Raw genomic sequence first — 20690 nt, forward strand, 5'->3', positions numbered from 1 at the left:
GTGAAGTACATTGAAAATAAAACTAAACACTCTGCACACAGCAAAATACACACAAAAATACTGTGTGTACTTGGAAAGTATAATACTCACCCATGCTCATATTTTTTTACTATGTGATCAAATATAACACTCACAGAAGTTAAATTTGGCCAGAACACTCTTCCTCTTGCCAAAAATGCTATGGACCACAAATAGTCTGAAACTTAGGCTTGGTTCTCCTCTTACTATCTTCAGTGGAAGTTCTAATTTCCTTCAGTGAGATCAGGACTGAGCACATTATAGTCTGTCTGTTCTGCACACTAAACCTGGGTCTCTGGGACCCGGACTTGTGGACCTGGTGTTTCCAAGCCTGTGCCTGAGCATCCACACTGTAAACCTTACAATTACTGGACCTGTTACCAGAAAACTTAGGATGGGAGATATCTTTATAAAGGACCTCCTCCCAGACAGGCCCATTTATCCTGAATTAGTATCCGTCACCTATGGTCATTCTAAGAATTACACTAGTCATTTTAAGGAATAAAACAACTGAGGTTTATTAACAAAATAGCTCAGTGGTTTGGTACATACAAATAGGCATTAAGCCCAGATCCCAACCAAAGATAAGTGGGTTCAGATATCATAAAATTTTCTACGTTACTCAATCTGTTGCAGGAGACAAACAAAGACAAGAACACAAGAACGGCCATACTGGGTCAGACCAAAGGTTCATCTAGCCCAGTATCCTGTCTACCAACAGTGGCCAATGCCAGGTGCCCCAGAGGGAGTGAACCTAACAGGTAATGATCGAGTGATCTCTCTCCTGCCATCCATTTCCACTTTCTGACAAACAGAGGCTAGGGACACCATTCCTTACCCATCCTGGCTAATAGCCATTAGTGGACTTAACCACCATGAATTTATCCAGTTCTCTTTTAAACACTGTAATAGTCCTAGCCTTCACAACATCCTCAGGCAAGGATTTCCACAAGTTGACTGTGTGCTGTGTGAAGAAGAACTTCCTTTTATTTGTTTTAAACCTTTCATTTGGTGGCCCCTAGTTCTTGTATTATGGGAATAAGTAAATAACTTTTCCTTATCTACTTTCTCCACATCACTCATGATTTTATATACCTCTATCATATCCCCCCCTTAGTCTCCTCTTTTCCAACTGAAAAGTCCTAGCCTCTTTAATCTCTCCTCATATGGGACCCGTTCCAAACTCCTAATTAAATTAATAGGCAGCAGGTTTAAAACAAATAAAAGGAAGTTAATCATTTTAGTTGCCCTTCTCTGAACCTTTTCTAGTGCCAGTATATCTTTTTTGAGATGAGGAGACCACATCTGTATGCAGTATTCAAGATGTGGGAATACCATCGATTTATATAAGGGCAATAATATATTCTCCGTCTTATTCTCTATCCCCTTTTTAATGATTCCTAACATCCTGTTTGCTTTTTTGACCGCCTCTGCACACTGCGTGGACATCTTCAGAGAACTATCCACGATGACTCCAAGATCTTTTTCCTGATTCGTTATAGCTAAATTAGCCCCCATCATATTGTATGTATAGTTGGGGTTATTTTTTCCTATGTGCATTACTTTACATTTATCCACCTTAAATTTCATTTGCCATTTTGTTGCCCAATCACTTAGTTTTGTGAGATCTTTTTTAAGTTCTTCACAGTCTGCTTTGGTCTTAACTATCCTGAACAGTTTAGTATCATCTGCAAACTTTGCCACCTCACTTTTTACCCCTTTCTCCAGATCATTTATGAATAAATTGAATAGGATTGGTCCTAGGACTGATCCTTGGGGAACACCACTAGTTACCCCTCTCCATTCTGAGAATTTACCATTTATTCCTACCCTACCCAGACAAGATCAGTGAACCCAGGAACCTTTCAGGAATCAGGAGCCTCAGGAGAACACGCCACCACTGGATCAGGTGACTGTGGGATTGTTCTGGAACCTCTCGATGACAGGAACAAGTAGGTGTCTTCTTTTGATGTTACTGCAAATGAGCACTGGCTGCCTCTAGGACAGACAGCATCCAGTATATTGTGCTGAATCCATATATAACGTACTGTTTTGTTTTTTTTAAAAACATTTTATTTGTTGCCAGGCAGATTTTCCCCCATGGTCAGATGACCTTTCCTGCCTTTCCCAAGTTTTCCAGCCTCTGTCTCTGTTACTAGTCAGAACTCTTTTAAGAAAGCTCAATCAAAAATAAGGAATGAAGAAAGAGTGCCAAACCAAGCAACAAGAAGTTGAGACAATATGGAGGATGGCAAACAACAGAACAAAAATGGCGGATAATTCCTAACAGACCTGGGACTTACAAATGTGCTAACATGTCCATACTGCACTACACAGACTTTCTGACTAGGATCTGCAGCTTGATGTGCATTCACACTATAAAATAACATGGCTTGTCCCCACGTCACTGTGGGACTCAGGCTCGGACCCACCCCCCTGGTGGGTCCTAGGACCTGAGTGCTTGCTGACCTGAGTCAGGCTGACTTTCGTGTGGATGAAAGGGTGGTTGGGCCTCAACCTGAGTCAGACCCCGGTGTGCAGTGTGGACAGACCCTTAGTTTTATGATTTGTCCCCAAAATAGCCCATCCAGCAGCATAGTGCTCCCTAGCACCATTCTAGGCATTGGTTCCATACTAAAGTAAAGAGAAAAGTGCCTCCTACTGACTCGCCACTTCCTGCAGGATGTATAACAGGTCTTTCTAAAGGTCTTCCATACAAATGTTGCCCTGGCCTGACCCTACTTATGCTGTGAGGGCTGACAAATACCGCACAAAGCTGTATGGCTATTGTAGGAGTGCCTACAACAGTCTTAACTGTCATCTCTTCTGGGTTGGGGTCAGTTCTTACATGATGTGTTTCTATGGGAGTAACACATAGTGAAAGGCACCAATAAATGGCAATGGCTCATTTGTATAGTTCTTGATGCAGAAAAAACCACCCTGCACATTTGGAAGTCTATCCTATTCCCTCGAATGGAATCATAAGCCGTTGGGGTGACTGTACTGGCTGCCTCAGAAAGAATTGCTTCTAGTAGATCTCACAGATTAGTCCTTCTAATGCAGGGGTGGGCAAACTTTTTTGCCCAAGAGCCACATCTAGATATGAAAATTGTATAGTGGGCCATGAATGCCCATGAAATTGGGGTTGGAATGCAGGAGGGGGGAGGGCTCTGGCTGGGGGTGCAGGCTCTGGGGTGGGGCCAGAAATGAGGAGTTCAGGGTACAGGAGGGGGCTGGGGCATGCGGTTGGAGTGCGGGGCGGGGGTAAGGGCTGGGGATGAGGGGTTTGGGATGTAGGAGGGTGCTGCAGTCTGGGACTGAGGGGTTCAGAGTTTGGGAGGGGGATCAGAGCTGGAGCAGGCGTTTGGGGTCCAGGAAGGGGTGCAGGCTCTGGGCGGCGCTTACCTCAAGCAGCTCCAGGAAGCAGTGGCATGTCCCCTCTCTGGCTCCTACCCGGAGGTGTGGCCAGGCGGCTCTATGCGCTGCCCCGTCCGCAGGCGCCATCCTGCAGCTCTCATTGGCTGCAGTTCCCGGTCAATAAGAGCTGCAGGGATGGTGCTTGGGGCGGGGCGACGTGCAGAGCCCCCTGGCTGCCCATCTGCGTAGGAGCCAGAGGGGGGACATGCCGCTGCTTGCGGGAGCCGCTTAGAGCCACGGCATGTGCACATGGAGCATCCTCTGATCCCGTGTCCTGGCTGGAGTGTGGGAGCGGGGCAAGCCCCAGACCCCACTCCCCAGCGGGAGCTCAAGAGCTGGAGTAAATTGGCTGGTGGGCCAGATGTGGCCCACAGGCCGTAGTTTGCCCACTCCTGTTCTAATCTTATAAGGACTTTTGACAATGGTGTATTTGACTCATACTTACTTTTCATAGGGGCCCAAATTTTGACACAAACACCAAGTGGGCACAGAGCCAAACAGTCCGGGGAGGGGGAAGAGTTATTTAAGCTAAGAGACAACATTGGCACAAGAACAAATGGGGATAAACTGGCTGTGAACAAATTCAGGCCGGAAATTAGAAGAAGGTGCTAGAACAGCCTCCCAATGGGCTGTGAGAGCAGACAATTTATTTTAGGAGAGAGCTGGACAAATTTATGAGTGCGACTATATAACAGGGTTTCTAGTGATTGTAGAGGGCAGGGCTCAGCAGCCCTGGGAGGCCCTTGCAGTTTATGTCTTATGTTCCTAAAATCTCATGCTTCAGGGCTTCTCCTTCCCCAAATTTTTTTTGGTCTCCTTTCTCTAAAGGCATCAATGATGACCAGTTCTGTAGCCGGGACCTTGGATGGGGGAGGCCAGTGCACTGTGGTGGCACTCAGCTTTCACTCTCTCAGGTGCTTAGCTGGCTGGTTCTTGTTCACATGCTCAATGTCTGATTGCCACACGTGGGGAAAGAATTTACTCCAGGTCAGATTGGCAGTGACCTTGGGAGTTTTTTGCCTTCCTCTGTAGCATGGGGTATGGGTCACGTGCTAGGATAATCAATACTCTCCCTGTTGCATATAATAGTTTAGTCTCCTGTGAGCTGCAATACTTTACTCCAGTTTTGGTTGTTGGGTTTAGCATGGGGGTGCTGGGTGGCGTTGGTGGCCTGTGATAGACAGGAGGTCAGACTAGATGATCTGGTGGTCCCTTCTGGCCTTAAACTCTCTGATTGTAAGACCACAGAGCAAGTGGGGAGTCCCTTGTGTGACACGTTGTGCCAGACTCCCCACATCCCTCACTCAAGCAGGTCAGTATGGTGTTTACTTTGTGGAAATAAGAGGCATGTACACAAGACTATTAGTTTTTGTGTTATGCCATTGATTAAATAATAAATTCCCTGTCTGGGATTGACCATTAACTTGTTTTTCCCTTGTTGCCTGACCATTGCTCCTTTCTTTCCCTTTTTATTGCATTACTTTACAGTGCCTCAGTAAATATTTAATCTATATAAAATAGCTGTCCTGGGTGGCATAATTTTTCTAAAAATGTGCATGATGTGAGCTGACTGACTGGGCCACATTTCAACATTATGCATTTTTAAATGGCCAAGACATTATACCCTCTAATATCAAGACTTGTAGATGCATATTAAAAGCAATAGTCAGTATAGTTCATAGTAGGGGCACGTGTTGCCCTCAATCAGTGACAGAACTCACATTCATCTTAAGGGATTGTGTGCTAAAATCAAGGACATTGTAAGATTGCAGGGTTTCTTTTAGTGCAGAGACATAACCCCTAAGTATCAGGATGGTCCTTATGGCCTTATAGACTATGAGTCTATGGGATTGTCTACACTTACAGCGCAGTAGTGGCATAGCCGCCCTGGTGCAACTGGGCCACTGTAGTGCTTACTGAAGACACCACCTATGCTGATGGGAGAGCTTCTCCCATCGGTGTAGGTACTCCACCTCCCCAACAGGCAGTAGCTATGTTGACAGGAGAATCCCTCCTGTTGACATAACTGTCTACACTGGGAGTAGGTAAGTATAACTGCGCCACTCACAGCCCTTGTCTACACTACAAACTGATATAAGTTTGTAGTACAGACAAGGGCTATGTTCTGGAGGGCTGTTAACGGGCCACTTCACCATGACTGGTCCTTTGAAATATATGTTAACTTCTTATGCTAAACAATCTGTTCCACCTTGTATTTAGATAAACATGCTGAATAAGTTTTCCAGACCTGAAGAAGAGTTGTGTGTAAGCTTCAAAGCTAGTCTCTCCAACAGAAGTTGGTCCAATAAAAGATATTCTTCTTCAAGTGCTTGTTCATGTCCATTCAACTTAGGTGCGTGTGCTCGCCACATGCACCGGTGCCGGAAGTTTTTTCCCTCAGCAGTATCCATAGGGGACTGGCTCTGTCACCCCCTGGACTGGTGCATACATGCTACAGTATATAAGGTGCCACCGGCTCACCCCCACCCTCAGTTCCTTCTTGCCACCAGTGAAGGTGCTGGAACTGTTGTTGCTTCAGCTAGCGCTGTTGCTTTCTCATTTGTACGAACTCACTGATTCTTTGTATTATAGTGTATATAGTTTTCTTGTTAGTGTTAGTATCCCTTAGCTAATAGTTAGAGACTTTGGAGGTCCCGAACGGGACTTTGTCTCAGGACAGGGCATGCCCCAGTCCCCAGGCTTTAAGCCCTATGATTGCTGCAAGAGGCCAATGCACACAGCGATCCACACAGCAGCTGTCTACGTTGCTTGGGCAAAGGGCACATTAATTATAAGTGCAAAATTTGCAAGTCCTTCAAGCCGAGGACTAAGGCAGCGCACAACTTTTGCTTAAGGGCACTCCTTATGGAGTCTGACCTCATCCTGGCATTGGAGCAATGCTCTGACTCGGTGCCAAGCACCGTGATCTTGGTATGCAGTGCCCCACCAGGACCATCCATGGGCCAGCACTGGTCCCCTTCCATGCCTCTTTTCCAAGAAGCCCAAAAAGACGGTGTGAGGTCAGTCTCCAACCTCCTGCAAGGGAAAGGATAAGACTGGGGGCAAGCAAGGTCCCATGCTGGGCAGCTCTTCACCCCCATCTGGAACTCAGGCCCCAGCTCCAGTTGAGTGATGTAGCCCAGCCCGCTCCCTGCTGGCCACCCCGGATAATAGCAGAGGACTCCATCAGCTCTGGGTATCATCCATGCTGGAGGCCCTGCAGCCGGCACAGGGTAAACCCACATTTGGACCGTCATGGTCTGTGCCTCAGTGGCACTGTTCCCCGTCACAGGGGACGTCCCACAAGCACTTGCCCTCCTGTAGCCGCCATGCCTCTGACCGTGAAAAGCAGATTCAGCGCAGCCCCATTCGGTCCCTGACCTTGGGCACAGGCAGAGAGGCTCGAGATGCAGCTTGCCAGTGACCGGGTACAGACCTCTGGAAGCACGCGTCTCCTGGCAGGAGTACCGGTCTCAGCACCCGGTATCTCCAAGACCCCGGTACCACTCCAGAGACCAGTTGAGGGATTGATGCTACAATTCCTCAGACCATCACCAATCCCCTAGAAGGGCATCACCTCGTGTGGATGCCCCTTCCCGGCACTGGGCCCGCTCCAATTCCTGGTCCTGCTCCACATCACCAGTGCCCTGTGGCAAACTCCTTCCTCCTTGCCCACCATCTCCAAGAGGGCTGAGCACAAGTACTTTGTGCCATCCAAGTACATCCACCCTGCCCTCAATTCCCTGTTAGTAGAGGTGGTTAACCACAGGGAACAACAGGGTCAAATTGGAGTTACCCCTAAGAATATAGATTCCAAGAGACTAGACTTGTTTGGGCATAAAGTTTATTCGTCCTCTAGTCTCCAGTTGAGGGTGGCCAACCATCAGGTGCTCCTGGGACGCTATGACTTTAACACGTGAAAAGCCATGGCCAAGTTTGAGGTCTCCTTTCCTGAGGTTTCTAGGAACGAGTTACAGGCTATCATAGAGGAGGGCACGACTGCGGGCAGGGCGACCCTCCAGGCAGTGTTGGATGCAGCAGACACTGCTGCCCAAACCATGGCCTCGGACATCGCTATGCGCTGGGCATCCTGGCTGCTCCTCTCCGGTTTGTTCACAGAGGCTCAGCAGTCGATGCAAGACCTCCCCTTCGACGGGCAAGCCCTGTTCACGGAACAGACAGACAATAAGCTTCATGGCCTCAAAGACACCTGCATGACCCTGAAAACATTGGGCCTGTACGTTCCTGACCCTGCCCACAAGCGGTTCAAACCATAGCAGCCTCAGGGCCAGGGGAGCCTCCCCATAAGAAATCCAGAGGCTACAAGCAGCGTCCTAACCACCAGCCTCCTCAGGCTCCTCAGTCAAGTTCGACCTCTAATAAGCAGGTGGGCAAGCATTCATTTTGAGGGTACACCCAAGGGCAAGCTACCAGACTGTTCCCAAGATGCTTCCTCCCCTATTTTTGCCAACCGCCTTTCTGCCTTCCTCCCTGCATGGGGATATATAACATCGGGCCGATGGGTCCTCAGTACGGTGGCGCAGGGATACACCCTTGAGTTACTTATTACCACTCTTTCTTACTCTCCCCCCGTCCCTCTTCAGAAACCCTTCTTACGAGAGTCTCCTCGCGCAGGAGGTAGAGGGGTTACTGCAGCTAGGTATAGTGGAGGTCATTCCTTTAGAGTACAGGAACAAGGGGTCTATTCCCATTACTTTTTAATACCTAAGGTCAAGGGTAGTCTGCGACCTATCCTGGACCTGCAAGACTTGAACTGCTTCCTAGAAAAGCTGATGTTCCGTATGGTCTCCCTGGCCTCCATCATCCCTTCCCTGGATCTGGGAGACTGGTACGCCACCCTCGATCTGAAAGATGCGTACCTTCACATTGCCATCTTTGAGGAACACAGACGCTTCCTCCAGTTTACGGTAGGTCCCAACCACTATCAGTTTGCAGTCCTCCCATTTGGCGTAGCAACATCACCGCAGGTATTTATCAAGTACATGTTGGTGGTGGCTGCTTACCTCAAACATCGGGGTGTCCAGATCTATCCCTACCTCAATGACTGGCTAGCCAAAGGCAGCTCTAGGACTCAGGTGCAAAAGGATGTTGTGGTGCTGATAGCCACATGCTGTCACCTTGGCCTGTTGGTAAATGACAAAAAATCCATGTTAATTTTGGTATGTAGGATAGAGCTCATCGGAGTGGTGCTTGACTCAACTTGTGCCAGGGCGTTCCTACTGCTGAAGAGATTCAGGGCATTGGTGGACCTCATTGCAGAAGTCTCCACATTTCCCCTGACCACGGCCAGAGTTTGCCTGTGCCTACTAGGTCACATGGCAGCGTGCACATATGTGGTGCACCATGCCAGGCTCCAGATGTGATCCCTGTAGCAATGGGTGGCAATGGTCTACTCCCAGTCCAGGGACCACCTGGAAAAGGTCATTACCATCCCCATGATGATATTTACCTCACTGCGATGGTGGACTGACGCCAGGACAGTCCTGGAAGGAGTCCCCTGCGACAGCACTCCTCACTCAGTCGAGTTGTTTTCGGACACCTCAGACCCCGGCTGGGGGGGCCCACCTTGGCAAGCTCCAGACATGTTTCTGGCAAGAAGAAACTGAGGGTGGGGGGAGCTAGCAGCACCCTACATACTATGGCATGTGTTACACCACTCCAGGGGGTGCCAGAGCCGGTCCCCTATGGATACTGCTGAGGGAAAAAACTTCTGGCGCCGGTGCATGTGGTGAGCACACACACACCTAAGTTGAATGGACATGAGCAACACATGTCAAAGAACACCAGTTATGGAAAAAGGTAACTGTCTTTTACCTCATCCACCTTGTCTTTCTATGAGTGTATAAGTCACATGAAATGGAGAGTTTTGCATGTGAGATCAAATAACTCAGAGGTGAAGTGGTTAAAGAGTGGATTTTTTTTTTCAGCGTGGAACACAGGGATCTAACCATATGACTCCTATTAATGTTAATAGGAGCTAAGCAGCTAAGTCTCTGTGGAACACACTGAGTATTAACCCCTTATATTCTAATCTTGTTTTCTGGGGGAGCAGAACAGTCAAGGCTGTTAGTGCACTATCTGGCAATGTTTTGGATTAAATAAACTGGTCTAGAAAAGTTTGGTAAATGAATACCTAACAGTGATGCCTCCATCAGTCAATTACCCTGGGATTAATTGATTTCCTCCATAGAAGCACTTTATTCTTTGGTAATAATATTTGCAGTTTTTAGCTTATTGTTAACGCCATGTATCTCAGAAATTATTTTCTGAAATGGCTTTTGATGCCATATGGATCAATAACAGAGCCTAGCACGCTGATCAATATTGTTTCCTTGTAGCCCCCATCTGTCTGTCTCTGTCCATCTGTTGTTTCTTGCCTTAGAATAGATTGTTTGGGGGCAGAGATCATCTTTCTGTTCTCTGTACAGTGCCTAGCATAAAGGGGTCCTGGTCCATGACTAGGGCTCCTGGGCACAATGGCAATACTATAACAATAATGGGTTTCCAATGGGATGTAGTGGAGCTGATTGATGAGGATGTGTGCTATTTGGATAAATAAGTGGTGTGTGACATTGGTATCTGGCACTTGTTATAGAGATAGTCAATTCATGCAATTTTATTTCTGCATATAAAATTTATTCTCTGCTTCCATTTATCAATCCATAGCTTTTTGAACATAGAATTGCCTTTCACTTTGTTGCCCTACATGTGAAAGGAAAATTAGAGTTTGTTAACATCTTAACTCACCAGGGCTATAACATGTGGCAAAGAAGTTTGGGTCCCTCTTCAGTGGAATCAACAGTCAGAGTAATTAGAGAATGTAGAAAGTGTACTGAAAGATACACAAACCTAGTTTTGAAGTTGGACTGTAATGTATCCTATCACTTTAAATGGCCTGCTCTACTTGGGGTCTATCCTGAGCAAAGAAAGTTGTCATGGAAACCTCAGTTGGATCATTAGTATCCAATCAGAGTAACAATACCTAGGGGATTGTGCAATCAGGTAGCCATTTAGGCTTAGCCTAGGAGGACTTGGTTTTCTTTGTGGGGGAAAAAGTGCAGAATCAGTTGATTAAAGAAAGGCTGCTCTAGGGGGATATTATGATGAGCTATAAATATTTTTTTTCTCTCTTGCAGTCAGAGGCAATTGGCAGTTTAATACACTGGATTATTCCATTGTGAAAATTGAAGCTACGTTCTAAAGCTTTTTAGAGAAGCTTTATTATAGAAGTTAGAGAAAGCTTTGTTCTGTATTGTATTCTTGCTATAAATTCTCCCTCCTTATCATATAATTTCCATTCCATTATCTGACAGAGTAATTGAGACCTCACGTTGTATGTAGGTTGTATGATGTGACCCTGCTGAACTGTGAAATATTCAAATTAAAGTACAAAATGCTAAAATAACCAACTGACCGTGGCTAAAAATTTTTTTATGTTATATCAATGCTTTGTGTCACAAGATGGTTGTCTTGAGACTTTGTACAGTCCTTTGAGTCAAAGATTATTTTGTTTATGCAAAGATGTTAAAACACCAGAATCTCACAAATTTCCTTGATGTAAATTTTAGAGCAGTTGGCTAACTTCTGCGTGTTTCCATGTTGTTCTCCCAGCAGACACCAGATGGTGGTAGAGAAGAAATGAATGTTGATCTTGCTAATTGGATGCTAGGGGTCTGATTCTCCACAGCTTCACACCTTGTGTAGTTCTTCACACCTGTGCAAAGTAAATCACTAACAATGTAGAATTCTCCACTCGTTTACACTGCCAGTTGTGTCTTATACCCACATTGCACAGACGTAAATGACTATACAAGGTGCAAGGTAGTGGTATATCAGACACTAGATTGGATCATTAGGGTTAGTAAATGGGAATTTACTCTATCTCCTGGTGAGCTTCAAAATTGCTGGCTCTTACTTTGGAAGTTCAAACCAATCCATTCTCATGTTATTTGCCATATAGGACACAGTTCACAGGTTTTTGGAGGTGTGTAGCAGAGCACTGACTCACCGGCACAACATCTCCTGCTGGGCCTCTGGGAATTAGCTCCTTCCAGCCTCAGAGCACTCTCTGATGGCCGGTGTTTCTCCTGCCTCAGACCTCATGTCCCTCCTGGACCCTGGTGCCCCTTTCCCTTGGGGTGCTGCCCACAGCAGTGCCCCCCCACTCTGGGGGTTCCTTTCCCAGGGAACCCCCTCCCCCTATTCCCACCTTGCCTCTGTGGCTACTTTCAGTTGTCATATAGCCCCCTTTCTCTGGGGCAAACTGCAGTCTGTGATGGCCACTCATCATTGGCAAGGGGGTTGGACCTGCTGCCTTTCTAGGCCCTACTGTCTCCCTGCAGCCCCTTCAGCAAGGCCTCAGCCTGGGGACTTGCCAGGCCAGAGCTCCCCGGCTCTGCCTGTCCTTCCCCAGCACTGCTTTGCTTCAGGTAACCTGTGCTCCTATAGACAGCTAGGTCCCTCCCACTCTAAGGCCTGGTCTACACAAGGGTGGGGGGGGTCGAACTAAGGTACGCAACTTCAGCTACGCGAATAGTGTAGCTGAAGTCGAACTACCTTAGTTCGAACTTCTTACCTGTCCAGACGCCGCGGGATCGAAGTCCACGGCTCCCCCGTCGACTCCGCCACCGCCGTTCGCGGTGGTGGAGTTCCGGAGTCGACGGGAGCGTGTTCGGAGTTCGAACTATCGCGTCTAGATTAGACGCGATAGTTTGAACTCCGAGAAGTCGAACGCTACACGTCCACCCGGCAGGTAAGTATAGACCTACCCTAAGGCTAGACTGAGACTGATCCAGTTCCTCCTTTAGCCCTTCTGTCAGGGCCATTTATGACCTGATTGGGTGTGGCCACAGCTGTGGCTGTCTCTTCCAATCAGCCTACCTTTTTCCCTAGGAGTGGGGTAACTGCCCTGCTACAGGTGAAACACCAGTGGGCGCTGTCTGGGGTTCTCTGCTCGGTGTCCCCATCAGGCTCCCTCCTTATGACCCTTTGACCTCACTCCTGTCCCTGTTCTTTTATTAGTTGTCCCCCGCAATTAGTGGGTTTCTGAGGCCCTGTGGTACCTCCCCTTAGGCTGGGGGGGGTGTTCTGTTAGCATGGGGCAGGCTTCGCCCGCCCCATTTCCCGTAAACCCAATAGATACAGGTGAAACACCAGTGGGTGCTGTCTGGGGTTCTCTGCTCGGTGTCCCTGTCAGGCTCCCTTCTTATGACCCTTTGACCGCACTCCTGTCCCTGTTCTTTTATTAGTTGTCCCCTGGAATCAGTTGGGTTTTTGAGGTCCAGTAGATCCTCCCCTTAGGCTGGGGGGGGATCCTTTAGCAGTGGGCGGGCTTCCACCCACCCAGTTCCCAGAAACCCAATAGGTACAGGTGAAACACCAGTGGGCACTGTCCGGGGTTCTCTGCTCGGTGTCTCCGTCAGGCTCCCTCCTTTTGACCCTTTGACCACACTCCTGTCCCTGTTCTTTTATTAGTTGTCCCCTGAAATCAGTTGGGTTTTTGAGGTCCTGTGGATCCTCCCCTTAGGCTTCCACCCGCCCACTTCCCGGAAACCCAATAGGTACAGGTGAAACACTGAAAAAATGCAAGTGTAGCTTTATCTACATTTATCTATATTTTCAAATGGACAGCTTCCCTTTTGTATCTGCCAAGTAAGTGCCTACTACTCAACTGGGGGGATATATTAGGATATTTGAATCTCTTACTATCTGTGGGGAGCAGCAATTCAGTAACTGGAGGTGAAATACTCTGACTTGCCTTTCATTTATGCAAGTGTAAATTTTGTGGAAGGGTGGAGCTCAGCATCCTCCAACATAAGCATTTGATGGGAGTGAAGAAGGGAACTATTTTAACCTTTCTAAGCAATCATGCAGGAGGTAGGGTGGGGGCTGGAACTGACCTGTGAAGTTCCCTGCATGGATGCTGGTCAAAGGTGGGGATGCTACCACAAAGTCAGCTGTTCCTTCTTTCTTTTGAAGAAAGTGTGATCTCCATGTGGACAAATTCTTCTGTGTGCAGACCATGGGGGTATAATTGGACCTATATATGGTAGAGCCACCTGAAGTAAATTTATCTGTAGGATCCCTGTGGCGCTATGGAATCTGATGGAAGTATAGCCCTTGACTTCACCAGGAGCTGGATTGGGCATCTGCCTCTTTTGTCCTTAAATTATAAAGAAGAGGAAGTTCTTATTCTGTCTCATGCTACATGGTTTCTTGCTCCACCAAAGACAATGGATGACCATCAACTATATTAGGATGCTATCTGGCAAATGAGTGCACCTGATGTACAAATGGAGAATCAAAGATTTGCTTGAGTGTAAATGTGGAGACCTCCAAACAGTTGAACTCATGTTGAACAAATGCCCCATCTATCATTTCCAGGAGGTATAGCAAAGGTGTCCTCTGCCTCTTGTGAAGTCCTTGAATGGATCCCAGATCTTTCTGTTAATTTATAAATTTTGTTGTTTCCACACAAAAGAAGAATGCATACTCAAAAGAAAGCAAAGCAGTTTCCAGACTTTGTGACATAGTAGCCTATTGCTCCTCTAGTCACTAAAATATCATTCTACCAATTTCAGCTTTTCTTTTGAATACAAAGGAGTGACTATAATGATAATGAATGCTTTTCTTAAATAATTAGATTAATAAAACTATTTAATAGATTGCAGTGCTATTCAAACGATGACAAAATATGTATTTGTGTTATATAAACTGCGCTAAGGACTGTGGGGGTGGATAGATATCTCCAGTAAACAAATGCAGTTAGTGGATGACTGTTCAACAGCAGCATTTAGTAATTGGACTGTGACTGTTCAAGCTCTACAGTTGTTGTTGTTAACCTGTTCAAAGAACTACCAGGGGTGTGTTGAATATTTCAATTTGACTCTCAATAACCACCATACAAAAAGATGAGCTGGATATAATTTCACATAAATTAGCAGACTGGACTAGAATGACTTCTAAACATTGTTACTGACAAGAAAGTCTCTATATTGATAGCACTTATTAGATTTTAATCTTGTGACATTCCTGAATAAACTATGTATCAGAACACCTTGAGGGGAGGGCTAAAAAATCCCCCAAATGTCCTTTACATCATTATTCAGGAAAATTGAATCTCTTTTTGACTGCGGATCCATTTTTTTCAGTTTGTAAAGTGTCATTGTAGCGGGGTGGCCACCCGCTCCTGCCCTTTGGGGCTTTAAAACAGCCCTGGGAAGGGGCTTTTGGCTGGGCTGATTGGGGAAGTGGCTGCAGCTGGGGGCCACGCCCCAAACTGAGCCCAGGGCCTTATAAAAGGCCAGGGAAGCCAGAAGCACAGATAGTCTCTCTCTGCCTATAGAGAGATGGGCCTGGCTGCTTAGGAAAAGAGACAAGGTACCTAGGGTGAAGCAGGGCTGGGGACAGGCTAAGGAGCTGGGGAGCTCTGGCCTGGAAAGCCCCAGGCTGCGGCCTAGCGGAGGGCTAAGAGGTATTGGGGATTGCAGGGGGCAACCCAGGGGTAGGCCAAGGCAGCAGGTCCAAACCCCTTTGCCTGTGATGAGTAGGCTGATACTACAGTCTGCCCTGGAGTGTGGGCTAGATAATGACTGGCAGTAGCCACTACTGAGGCAAAGTGGGGATAGTAGGGTGGGGGTTCCCCTGGGATGGGGAAACCCAGTAAAGAGTTAAAGGGGCACTGAGGTCCTGGGAGGGACATGGGGCCAATAGAAAACAGGTGGATCACCGGCCTGCAGAGGGCGCTCCTGGGCTGGAAAAAGCTAATTCCCCAGAGCAACCAGTAGGAGGCACCACAGGGGCTGTTAGTCATGTACATCAATGGTGTTAATGACCCTAATGACATCAATGACCCTGTTAGTCATGTACATCAATGGTGCCATAACAGTATTAATAGTATTTCAATAGATCCATACACTATTATAGTTAAAATAATTGTTAATGTCTTTATTTTTTTTATTCTTGTTTTAAGGTTTGGAACATGTTTCCTTTTGGACTGACTGTCCTAGAGAGAAAGAGGTCTCCTGTTGATCCACAAAGGTAAGTACAACAAAGACAGCAGTAGCTCAGGTTTCCCTGCACTGCATTGCCAATGTTCTGCAAGTTCATCCTGGAGGGACCACCTCTCAAGGAATGAGAATGCATAGCTTACTTTCTATGTCCATTTAAGTCCTTAGCTTCTTTATAAATAGGATGCTAATTAGGGCCAACTGTGATGGCAGTTTTTGTGATGTGGATACTTGTTCATTAGGAACGTCATTGATAGCAAACTCATCTCACATAGGTGGGCTGATGAACAGCCATCAGAAGGCAATGACTTTCTGCTAGTTGTTACTAATCAGCATTTGTGCTACTGGTCTGGATTTGAGTCAGTGGCCTACAGGTGAAAGGTTCAGTATTCCTTCATCAACTCCTAGAACAATGCATTGATAAACTCTTAAAATGATGAGTTACACTATTAACTTTAAGGTAAGCCCTGGCAATATACACTTATAATGGAAATGCTAACAGACTTTTAACTAGCAAGTGAAGGTATCCTATTCTGAGACAGGACATCACTATTCTGGGGAATAGCTGAGATAAAAGCCTTAATGAAGGCCCATGAATTGTTGACCTAAATCGTTCCCCAAAGGTAAAATGACAGAAGTAAATACGTCCCTCTATTCTGTTTTCTACTACTCTGCATTAATTCTTCGCTATTCCAAATTGTACAAATAACTGGTCAGCTCCTGTCCCCATGAAATGGTCTTGCCTGACACCTGTCTCATACTCTAGCAGTCAAATCCTCTTCTCAATGGGAGCTTGTCTGCTCTTGCTGTGAATCTGTTGCATTTTTCATCTGGGAAATAAATGTGATGGGAAGCTCTATGGTTATAATGACAATAATAGGTAAAGGCACCTTTTCTGGCTTAAGCAATATTTGCATCTGGCTGTAGGATCGAGTGATTTGTTATCTTGATAGGCATTAGGACTCATGTTCTTCTTCTGTCCTCCACTTCCCTTTCAATTCCTATCTCACCTATTTATCCTTTCAGTGTCAGCCATGGTACAAATAGATTTTTTTCATAAATGCTCCCTGTTCTCAAAATAGAAAGATAGAGCTGTAGCTCATTGTTATTGCATGATATGGCTAGTGTCCAGTACCTCTGTGTTTATACAGTTCAAGTGCTCAATTTAGATTCTGAACTTTATTTTCCCTTCACTTTATTACTGTATCTACTTAAAGCACAGTTCCACTCTGAAAAGTGACACCTTGCTCACCAGACCTGCTCCTGATGTGTATTTCATCATGTCTGTTTAGTTCTGTGACAAAAATGTTTGCATTCCTTGTTACTGCTCTTAGCCTCGCAGAGCCAACATAGCAATGAGAAAATTCTCTAAATTTACTTCCTCCTTGTTAGATCAGCAACATAATGTAGTTTTTAGCAATTCCTATCACTGTGCACTCTCTCTAATTAGTAAATGGGGGTCTTGTAACACTCAGAGTTGCCATTTTAATGATATTTCACAGTAACAATCCAAGAGTCATTTTCTTTAAAATAAAGCAAAAAAGTATTTTTTTTCCCCCGGTATGGAAATTCTCCCCAGATTAGGTGGGTCTAAGGTCCAGGATAGACATTAAACCCTGGACAAGTGACAGGTTTAGGGTCCAATCTCTCAAGACCCATAAAGGATAGAAATGAAAGACTTATACCACTGGAATGAGGATATTCCCATCTTTCCGATGGGATTACACAACAATTGCTTCTAGATCTGGAATGTTCTGAGATAAGACCTTAAAATTACAACATAATGAATGGAAAAGAGATTTTAGGTCTTTTTTAGATGTTTCTCTCTCCCTCTAAGGTCTGGATATATGGACTCATAGTACTAAGGCAGCAATATACCAAAAATAGCACCAATATAACATGTAATTAGACCAAACCAATTTCATATCCATAAAAACATTATGCTCTCTGTGTGTGAGTGTAACATAACTACACACACACATACACACTTTCTCACATAACTGAAATGGTTATATCTGTTTGACCTTCTTTTGTAACAATGTTACAGCAGGTTGGCAAATGGCTCTGTATAGGAAATTGACTCTGAGTAATTCTAGCCTCTCTTCCCTTTGAATATAGCCACATTACTGTTTGTAAAGATTGAAAGATGTGGTGGCCAAATAATAGCTAGAGTGGTCTTGTGGAGTGACTTTGCTCAACCGTTTGCACAGATGCTGAACCCCCCCACCAATGACAAGTCATTTATGTAACAGCCGCATATGTTTTACTGAAAATAAAGCAAAAAGAAGTGAAGGTTTCCTTCTCAGCTTTCCTAACCCTCACTACCTGTGAGCCTGACTTTGGTCTTCAGCCTCTGGACTGCTGCACCATTTGGGAGAAGATTAAACCATTTGGGCCTGAAGATTAAAGGACAATATTGGGCCCAGGTAGCTCCACCCTTCCAGACCTACAGAGCATGTTCTAACTGGATAGGAAGCTTAGAAGCTTATATTGGACTTGGAGAGATGAATGGTAGGAAGTGACTCTGGTAGGAAGGGAGGATAACGTCAAGGGCATTTCAGTGTGCGAGACTCTGACTGGCTCTCATAGGGCCCTGGGCTGGAGCCCAGTGAAATGGGAGCCCAGTCTCCCTACCCACTGTCCTTGCTACAGGAGGGGCATAAGCTTCATTCCCGCCCCACTGCCTTGGTGGAAAGGAGATGGCAAGGACATTGAAAACATGAGGTGGAGCTAAGCCCATACATGGGTGAGGAATTGGACTGAAAAGCCATTCTGCTGGGGCGCAAGACTAGATATTGGGTGTGCTGCTGTCGTGGGTGGATGGTCATCCCTCCCCATCAGAATCAGAGGGAGGTAACTCTGTCTCACTATGGTACAGTGATCAAAAGTCAGTTAGCTGGGGAATTAGCAGCTCCTAGCTACAATCGCCAGTCTATAGCCCTAGACCTTTGGGTGGGCCCAAGCAACAATTAGTCTTTAGCCTGACCTCCTGACTAGGGAAGACAGCAAACGTAGGCCATGTCTACACTACAGAATTAAGTCCACTTAAGTTGCGTCGACTATCATAAACTGCTGTAATTACATTGCTTGTACATGTTCATACAATGCTCCTTGTGTCAGCGAAGCACATCCGCAGTTGGTGCTCTAGCATTGACAGAGATAGCAGTGCACTGTGGGTAGCTATCCTACTGTGCAAATTGCCACCTTCTGCAGCTAGGAGTTCTGAGAATGGATCAGAGTGCATCATGGGGGGGTGGGCTCACCCTGGAGTGGGCACTAGTGGAATCAGGGAGGCTTTGAAGCAGCATTTTGATGAGCTCCAGTAATGTGTTTCTGTAATTCATTCAGGCAGGCATTGTTTACATGCCACCTTGAATGACCCTTGCAATGATTGCTGCCTGAGCATTAATTGTAGTCTGCAAATGTGCCGATTGCCACTGTGAATGAATTTCTGCAGCAATCGCTCTGTGTAGATACAAATAAAGAATCACTGTATTTCTAAGTAATTTTTATTAAACAGCAATACACAGATTTCCATTTCTTACAAGTGACATGAAATTGAGGAGCACTCTCTCAAATGAGGCTCTCACAGCTGTGTGTAAGTCCATCTGTCATTATGGAACATGCCACTGGGGTGGAGTGCAAGGAGTACTGTGATGGGCTGGGAACATGAGAGGAATGTGTGTGGGGAATTTGGGGAGGGCATGGAACGTAATTCTGTATGGACTGCAGAGAGTGTCGAGCATGGATGTGTTCCAACTGCGGCACAGTCAGGGACCTCAGCATCTCTGTTTGATCCTCGTGGTGGTATATGCACACCCCATCCCCCTTTGGAGTGGATCGTGGGTGTGGTGACACTGTGGTTACAGTCTACCAGACTGTCCTGGGACTCAAGACAGTGCAGCTGAATGACCAGAATCAAAGGGGGGATAGCTCGGTAGTTTGAGCATTGGCCTGCTAAACCCAGGGTTGTGAGTTCAATCCTTGATGGGGCCACTTAGGGATCTGGGGCAAAAATCAGTACTTGGTCCTGCTATTGAAGGCAGGGGGCTGGACTCAATGACCTTTCAGGGTCCCTTCCAGTTCTAGGAGATTGGTATATCTCCAATTATTATTTTAAAGTCGCTGTCTTCAAGTGCAGGGCCACCCGGTCCAGTGGCCAGAGTCCATACAGTGGCCCTTGAGTGCAGGACTTCAGTATGCCTGCTTCAGCTCCTTGATCTTAGCATGGCTCTGTTGCGTGTCCCTTCCATATCCCTTCTCCTCCATGCCACGAGCAATCTGCTCATAGATATCAAGGTTCCTATGACTGGATCGGAGCTGCAACTGCATAGCCTCTTCTCCCCACAGATCCAACAACTCTGCTGTATTCCAGGAAGGAGCAATTTGCTGTGGAAAGCCAGCATGGTCAGCTGGGAAGATGCCAGAGGAACTCTCCATGTTGAGCAAACAGGAAGTATAATTGCCAAAATTCCTGGAGCTTTAAAGGGAGAGGGGCACATGCCTGTGTGTCTGGCTGCAGGGCAGCGGAGTTGAAACTGCTGACCAGAGTGGTCATGATGGGCATTGTGGGACACCTGCTGGAGGCCACTTAGGGCAATATAAGGGTATGTCTACACTACGGGATTATTCCGAATTTACATAAACCGGTTTAGCAAAACAGATTGTATAAAATCGATTGCGCGCGGCCACACTAAACACATTAAATCGGTGGTGTGCGTCCATGGTCTGAGGCTAGCGTCGATTTCTGGAGCGTTGCACTGTGGGTAGCTATCCCGTAGCTATCCCATAGTTCCCGCAGCCTCCCCCGCCCATTGGAATTTCCTGGTTGAGATCCCAGTGCCTGATGGGGCAAAAATCATTGTCGCGGGTGGTTCTGGGTACAGCCTCACCCCTCCCTCCCTGAAAGCAGCAGACAACCGTTTCGCGCCTTTTTTGCTTGAACTGTGCAGACGCCATAGCACAGCAAGCATGGACCCTGCTCAGCTCAATACCGCAATCGTGGATGTTTTAAACACCTCGCGCACTCTCGTGCAGTATATGGTGAGCCAGGACCTTCAAACCGAGGCGAGGAGGAGGCGGATACGGCAGCGCGGCGATGACAGCGATGAGGACGTAGACACAGAATTCTCTCAAACCGCGGGCCCCTGCGCTTTGGAGATCCTGATGGTAATGGGGCAGATTCTATCCATTGAACGCCAATTTTGGGCCCGGGAAACAAGCACT

General features: G+C 46.5%; 1 long non-coding RNA gene across 3 annotated transcripts; it reads right to left on the reverse strand.

Annotated features, from left to right (window-relative positions):
- Positions 1-7271: 7271 nt before the first annotated feature.
- On the reverse strand, positions 7272-12321 carry LOC123370812. Of its 3 annotated transcripts, none has more exons than XR_006579566.1 (4): positions 12225-12321; positions 10204-11170; positions 8460-8579; positions 7272-7598 (listed from the first exon to the last, which is right to left on the reverse strand). It is a non-coding gene; the product is annotated as an uncharacterized LOC123370812 (long non-coding RNA). The 3 variants fall into 3 exon arrangements; XR_006579564.1 differs by lacking the exon at positions 12225-12321 and adding an exon at positions 12032-12093; XR_006579565.1 differs by lacking the exon at positions 12225-12321 and adding an exon at positions 12032-12093 and having other exon boundaries at positions 8316-8579.
- Positions 12322-20690: the final 8369 nt, after the last annotated feature.

Source organism: Mauremys mutica, chromosome 5, assembly GCF_020497125.1.
Source record: "Mauremys mutica isolate MM-2020 ecotype Southern chromosome 5, ASM2049712v1, whole genome shotgun sequence".
NCBI lineage: Eukaryota > Metazoa > Chordata > Testudines > Geoemydidae > Mauremys > Mauremys mutica.